Genomic DNA, 7,372 nt, shown 5'->3' with positions numbered 1-7,372 from the left:
AGATACCCCAATTCCGCTAGCCCTTCCATGGTGGTAAACCGCCATGGAAGGGCTGGTGGTATGGGGACTCGTAATTCCCAGGGCGGCACTGCGTGAGGATGAAAACCACTGGGTACCGCCAGGCTGCTGGCTTGCGGCAGCCTCGTGGTGTTGGTGGTCCGACCGTGGTGGCTCGGCCATGGTCATAATGTGGTGGTCCCACCTCCAGCCTGTTGGTGGTGGGAACGCCACTGCGAGTCTGGCGGTCATGCGACCCTCAGACTCGTAATGAGGGCCATAATGTCTACAAGTATGGACAATATGCGATTCACATAACATAACTTGAGGTCAGCGTAATAGGAGTAATTCTCTCTAACATAATTACAGAACAATTGCTCCTAAATATGTGTAACTGTGTGAGAAACGTGATCTAGCGTTTGGCGCAATTTTCTTCAAAATGCACCCGCATGTCAAAAATGGGCGAGAGGATACATTTTGCACTAAGAAAATAACACTGAAATCTACAGGAGCAGCAGTGGCCAGCATCGTCCTGCTCTCTCTTAGAGGCTTATTTACAAGCTCCTGAGGTAGGATTTTGGCCCCAGATTACTTTCAATTACTCAAGCTGGAGTAATAGTGTAATTTTGGTATTTTGCATAACAATTATAATTTCCCCAGGCCTCCTTATAACTCTAATTATCTTATGGAATATGTACTGTACATTGATTAACAGACTTGTATGATGTGCCTTTGTGTATGACGTAAATCGTTCTGATACCCTACCCTGGGATGAGTAGCACTATAAAAGAATTAAATAAAAAAATGAGTAAGTGCCATTTAATCCATATTTGTGTAAATACTTATTCCCATAGATTATGTGCATGCACATCTCAAACATATGGGGATGAACAAAGTCAAAAACCTGCCTCAAGTCATAGTTTCACTAAAGTACTTATGTAGTGATAAAATGTGCAATTTTGTTTTCTTTCATTGCATTGGCTTCTAGGTGTTATACTCAAGATGGTTCCCATGTAAGTTTATACTCAAACAAAAGAAGGACTGTTGGGACTTTAAATCAAGCCTTTGTTTTGGTAGTGGCTGATGCAGACAACGTGCGGTTGTCCTCGGGCCAGCTGAAATAGCAGTGGAAGGAGGAATCTGGTGGGATCCCCACAATTTGCACCACTGTCCTGGGTATAAAAAATAGAGATGTCTTTCTGTTTCATTTTGCAATACATATGGGGCAGATGATTGTAATTATTTCATCCTTGATCTTTTATTCTCTAATAGTCTTCTGCACAGAAATCCCATCCTCCAGTTCTCTTCTGCACACAGCTCTGACTCCAGCATCTGTAACACGCCTCCCTTTTATTTTTGTGTTATCACATCTCTATTAAGCTGTCAGGTGTCCCAATGCCCTGTGCTACTCTAACGTTTTTTTTATCATCCTAAGTATGGACTTAAAATCCAAATATATAAAGTGTTTATTTTTGCCTAAGAAAGAAGGACTGGATGAAGGTGTTACACATTGCATCAGTCCGTGTGGCAGCCTTGGCTCTGTCACTGGCACCTCCATGTCCTCTTTTTCTTGCAGCAATTCCTTTTTGCATCTCAAGCCCCTCTTCAAGCTTCTTCCAAAATGCCTGAATGCACATTTTATGTCTCTCCACATCCAGACCCAAACATAAAGACAGTCATATTCAATGAAACCATGACCTCCTTCTCCCCCAATGTTAGAGTTGCTCAATCGTCCAGCTTTTTAGAGCTATTTTAGTCGATTACACTTGAAATGGGAGGACTGGTAATTTTTATTTCCTCATTTTGTGTATAGCCCAAACTGCACTAGCATGCCGAATACTTTTGGCTAAATAAGGATACGTGAAATTGACCCTTAACAAAAAGAGCCGTTGGTAGTTGCCCATTACTAGGCCCACTGATGCATGAACTCTTGAACTAAGCTGGTGAATTGCAGCATCAGTCATTGCAGTGCTTATCACAAACTCTGGCCCAGATTTTAGAGGGCCTAGTGCCACTTTAGTGTAATTGTTTTGACGCTAAGGTGGCCTTTTCCACACGCCATATTTACAAGGTGGTGCAATACATGAATTGTGCCACTATGTAACCCTTTGACCTACATTAAGCATGCGCAATGCATAATATATGCAAAGGGGGTGTTCCCCCGTTAGGGAGGCTGAAAAAATGGTGCAAAGAAATCTAAGAGATTTCTTTGCGTCATTTTTTTCGGCACTTTTAACACCTGCTCAGAGCAGGTGTTAAAAGGGGGAACACCATTGTTTACAATGGACCCCTGTGTATTGTTCAGGGTTAGCGCCAAATTGTTGGCGCTAACCATGAACAGTACATCAGTAGTGTCAAACATTTTGACGCTATGGCTCCCTACCCTGCGCAATGGTGCTCTGTATCTTAGATATGGTGCACAAATGGTGGCGGTAGTGGGGGCGCTAAGGGGTGCAAGGAAAGTGGTGCTACACTGGGTACAGCGCTACTTTACCTACATCTTCCCCTCCCACTTCAAGTCAGACCTACAGGCCTTGGTAATGCCCTTTATGATTGTAGTTGCACTGTTGTAAACTATTGTTTGGCTCACATTGAATAGCTGTCAGTTAGTAGATGAATGCAAAGCTTTAGGAGAAACACTTTACACACCAACATTTTCTCCAGTACCAAAAATACTTTTTTTATTTTGTTCACTGTGCACAGTACCAGTTGTGCCAAATACATTTTCTGTGCGTGTATATACTGATATCTCTTTCCTTGTCTCAGGCGCCAAATTTACTATCATTCAACCAGTGCTTTACTTGAGCTGGTGGTTGCGGGTGGGGGGCACCAGCACTTATATTTGGGCAGTGGCAGCTGGTGACAGTTGAATGTGGTGGGGCGTAGAAGTTCGCGATGAGTGACCTGTCACGCACGAGTGAGCGATCCCAAGTGTTATAAATGGGGTTCGGGCCCTCTTGTTCTTTTCCAAACAATTAAGTAAAGTTTTTCAGGCTTTACTAGATGCTAAAAAGAAAAAAAAAGTAAATGCAACAATTAGTAGTGGTAGTGACAACCAAACCGAAATGAAGCCAAGTTAATGCATACTGTGATGCCCGTGAAAGTCATTGTAGGAGAAAAGTGATTTCTTAATCATTTGGATCTCTAGTTTTACTGTTTGGAAATCAATGGTAAGCATTCACATGCGGGACATGTAATTACATCACTGCATTGAAAGAATGCCATAGAATGTATCCGCTTTGCAAATTGGTGTCATGTTTATTCGCTGAGTGCCAGGCTGGGCAGGCACAAACAATGTAAAACGCCAGTCACCGACTCACTGAGCTGTGTCGAATCTTGTCACAATGTCCTTTGCCTCTAGTCTATACTGACCGTCTCAGTCGGTCTTGATGAAGCTGAAATGAAGGTTTTACATTTATTAACGCATAAACGTAGTGTGAAATAATCATGTGTGACTTTAACCGAACTAATAAAGATTGTACGGGGACAAAATGTGCCCTCAGAGTAGTTTGCCAACATTTATAAGCGTGCTTTATATAACGTGATGTATTAGAAGTGCACTAATCCGACATAATCATAAACGTGTACTACGATTTGCTTGTTTGAAATGTTTTAGCTTAGCATTACTTTAGTGCAGGCTTCGGCCTAGTTGCCTTGTCTCACGGTTTAGATGCTCGTATTTTTCCAATGTGCTATTAAACGTGTATTTTTGCTTGAAGCTGTACTTTTCCACTGAGATCGTTCACATGCTTATCTTAAGGTTTCGTGCCAGCCTGGCATATTTTTCTCTTTGCTCCAAGGTCAATCTGCAGGTGCGGACAATGGAAGCTCTGAAAATGAGTTAATTGGTATAAAATGTTGCAACTTGCGTACCCGTCTCCAAGGATAATGTATGCTTAAGTAAAAGCTTGAGAACTGTTGTTTTGATTGGATAATTTGAAGCTAACCTATGAACCCTCCAATGGAAGACCCTACTGGATTTGAACTGTTGTCTATTTAAACCAGGTGCACGAGAGGAAAGTAGCCATTGCCGCCATTATTGCCTTTTGCAGCCATTACCCGGACATTACACCCATTACGCCATTTTGCAGCTATTATGGCCCACCTTGCTGCGACGCCATTTTGAAAGAGACTTTGATGCTTTCTCTAATCGAGAGAAAGAGACTTTAATGATTCTTGCCCTAGAGACTTTAACTTTGATTTGTCCCCTTGCATGAAGTAGTAGTTTTACCTTGCCGCCGTGAGGCAACTGCCCCGTCCACCCCTGCCCCTTTGTCCCCGTCCCATGCTGATCGAGAAACGGTACCTGGGAGACGAAGACTTCCTTGAATGCTGATTTTAATTGGTAAATATGACAGGAAATTGTAAAATTGCATTGTGTTTCTTTTAGGTAACCAACTGCTGATTTTGATAAGAGCCCTAGTTAGGAGTTTTCTAAATTAATGTTGCTAAATTGTTTTTTTGCATGAAGTCCCACATGCCGATGCTAATTTGAGGTTAGACGAGGATTCCTTTTGTCGCACGATGCAATTTGAGATCTTGTTATGCTGACTAAATGTACGCAATTAGCTCATTACAGATTATAGTTCTAGTGATTTGCATTGCTATCATCGAATGCCTTGTTATTCAAATGCTGCATAGATTGCACTTGTTCCGCCGTTATGGACAGCTATTAATGTTCATTTATGTTTATCATTTGGTGTTGAGACACATCTATATCGTGCTAGCTTTGTTAATATAGGGAAATAAATTCACTAACTTTTAATAAACTGGTGTGGTTATTCCTGACTGAAAGGTCAGGGTTCGCCGAAATGTATTCTGGATTAATTGTGAAATGTTATGTTGATCAGGGCATTGCTTATGTTCGTTATTGATTATTGGTTTAATTAAATTGACTGATTAAGGGTGGAGAGGGTCCCACTTAGCCAAAAGATTCATCGGCCAAAAGAGCGTCCAAAGTACAGGTAAAGTACTAGTACGGAACGCTCTATCAGTAGATGGTAGCAGAGGACGGTTTCGCCTTTTGGGACCCCGTACTCTTAAAGTACATGGTGTTGAATTAACGGTTACGCCCTTTGAGACCCCACTCGAGAAGTTGAATTAGATTTTTCTTGGATAAAACTGATTGGGAAAATGATGATGGGCTAGGTCCACCGCGACTTTCCCGGGATCTCGGAGCTTGCGAATGAAGAGAATGGAGGTGTGAGATCAGCGTTGGCGGTACTAGCGATGGTATGAGTGAAGTTAGGGTTTTGCGCTTGCACAGCTTATTGCCGCAGATTGTGTGAGAAGGTTGCGAGGAATTTTTTTTTTTCTTTTAGAGGATAGCGGAGGTGCGACTCCGAGTGTAGAAGTAGAGAAGTCGTCGAACTTCATAGAAATAGCGGAGGTGCGACTCCGAGTGTGAGAGTAGGGAAGTCGTCGAACTTCATGTGCGTGTGGCGCTTCGTGCATAAAAAGGTCCACGTGGTTGTTGTTGTTGAGACGGGCCCTGCGAGGTCAAGAGACTCCGGAGTATGTTGTTTTATGTTGTGGTCTGGGCGGTTTAGTAGGTTGATCGGGCGTGGTCAACAAGTTGGTACGTGTGTAAGGGAGTGAAAGAAACTTCGACTTCGGGCTTTGACAAGATTCTAAGTGCACTAGAATAGATCATTGACAAGTTGAGAGTAGGTCTGCGGGTCAGATTTGCTTGCGAACGTCGGGACCGAGAAAGATGGAATAACTGCCGAGGCTAGTGAAAAATCCCTAAGGTCCTGAAGCGATTGTGTTACCCTTCCTGTAGTAAACCGACAGATCTGTTTTATATTTTTGGTAGCTCGCGATACATGCCAAAAGTTGTTACGAGAGGAGCTGAGTGAAGGAGGACTAGCTGCGAGGCTTTGTCAGCCGCAGTGTGTGTGAGTGTGACGTCACTAGGAGCCGCGCTGGGATAGGTTGGTTGCAGAGAAGGGTCGCGCACGGATTGGACGCAGTCCGTGGGGCCCGATTGGAAGGGGAAAGGCAAGCGAAGAGTATTCCGGGAATTAAAGTCACCTATTGATTACAAACTTTGTGAAATAAAAGGACGAGAAAATGAAATTTTTTAAAGCATTTAGGAGTGCGATGAAGGGGGAGTCTTACATTAAAGCGAGCGTAGGAGAGGAGACGCCGCCCGAGGGCACACCAGCTTACATTGTAATGGAAGAGAAGGGGGTAGCTCCGTGTCTTTGGCTAAAGCAATGGCACAAATTGACAGAGAAACATGGGAGCGTAGCGTTCCCGATACATGGGACATTCAATATAAGGATTCTAGAGAATTTGAGATTCGCGATGTACGACATGAAGGTGCCTCCAAGGCCAGCACAGTTTGAGGCTCTAGCAATTTGGGAACTAATGGCTAGACAGCAGCAGCAAAATAAGTTCGAGACCAGGATAAGGAAGGTAGAAAAGACACTAGCGGACGCTAGGTGGGATAATGCACAGAAGGTGTGGAGGTAAGATGTATTGCAGGGGATAAAATTGTTTCCAGCAATTACTAAGGAAGAAGAGGAGACAGGTAAGAAAGCTACCTGTAAGACAGACAGGAAGTGTTCCAAGGATAGAGAGGACGAGGAAAAGTTGAGAAGAGAAGAGGAGTTAGAGGATGAGGAGTTAATAATGCAATTGCTGAACGACCGTCCACCACCTTATGCAGAGAGTGGACAAGGTCCAAGTACCAGTTCTGCCCCTCCGGCACCGGTACAGAACAGTGAAACCCTGAGTTCAGGAGCATCATCGGGATCTAAGGACCCGAGTCTACTGTTCACCCCGCAGATACCACAGGTTAGGAGAATATACCCAGATGTGCCCATGTTGAAACCAGCAGAGAATTATCAGCCGCAAGTCCCAAGGTATTACAGCAGCGACAATAGTACGGGAATGATTCTAGATCCAGCCGCAATGGGAGGACAGAATGGTCACAACCCAACCATGGCACAAGCTGAATCAACACAGTTTTTGATGCCTCAGAAGCAGATGCAGGGGGGGACAGCACATGCTCAAATGACGGGGAGTCAGATGGGCATGCCGGCAATGATGACCCATAGTGTGGGAATGAACATGTCTCAGAACATGGGAAATGGACAGAACCCAGACGCGATATCACTACCCATTACTGTAGGTCCACCGGTACCTTTGTACAGTCAGCCTAACTTAGGTATGGGCGGTCAGGAATCAATGCTGCAGAACGGGACAGAAAGGAGGTGTATAGAAAACACTCCTGGGATAACTCCGATAGCGGCTCAGCCAACTGGGTCTGGATCCTTGATGGAGTTTAGCCCCACATGTGCTCAGTCAACACTGGTGAGGTCGAGTCCCCCACTGATAATACCTCTAACATCGAATACTGAGAAGTTGC

Source organism: Pleurodeles waltl, chromosome 4_2 (genome assembly GCF_031143425.1).
Source record: "Pleurodeles waltl isolate 20211129_DDA chromosome 4_2, aPleWal1.hap1.20221129, whole genome shotgun sequence".
In the NCBI taxonomy this organism is placed as follows: domain Eukaryota; kingdom Metazoa; phylum Chordata; class Amphibia; order Caudata; family Salamandridae; genus Pleurodeles; species Pleurodeles waltl.
This window is presented reverse-complemented; position numbering follows the sequence as displayed.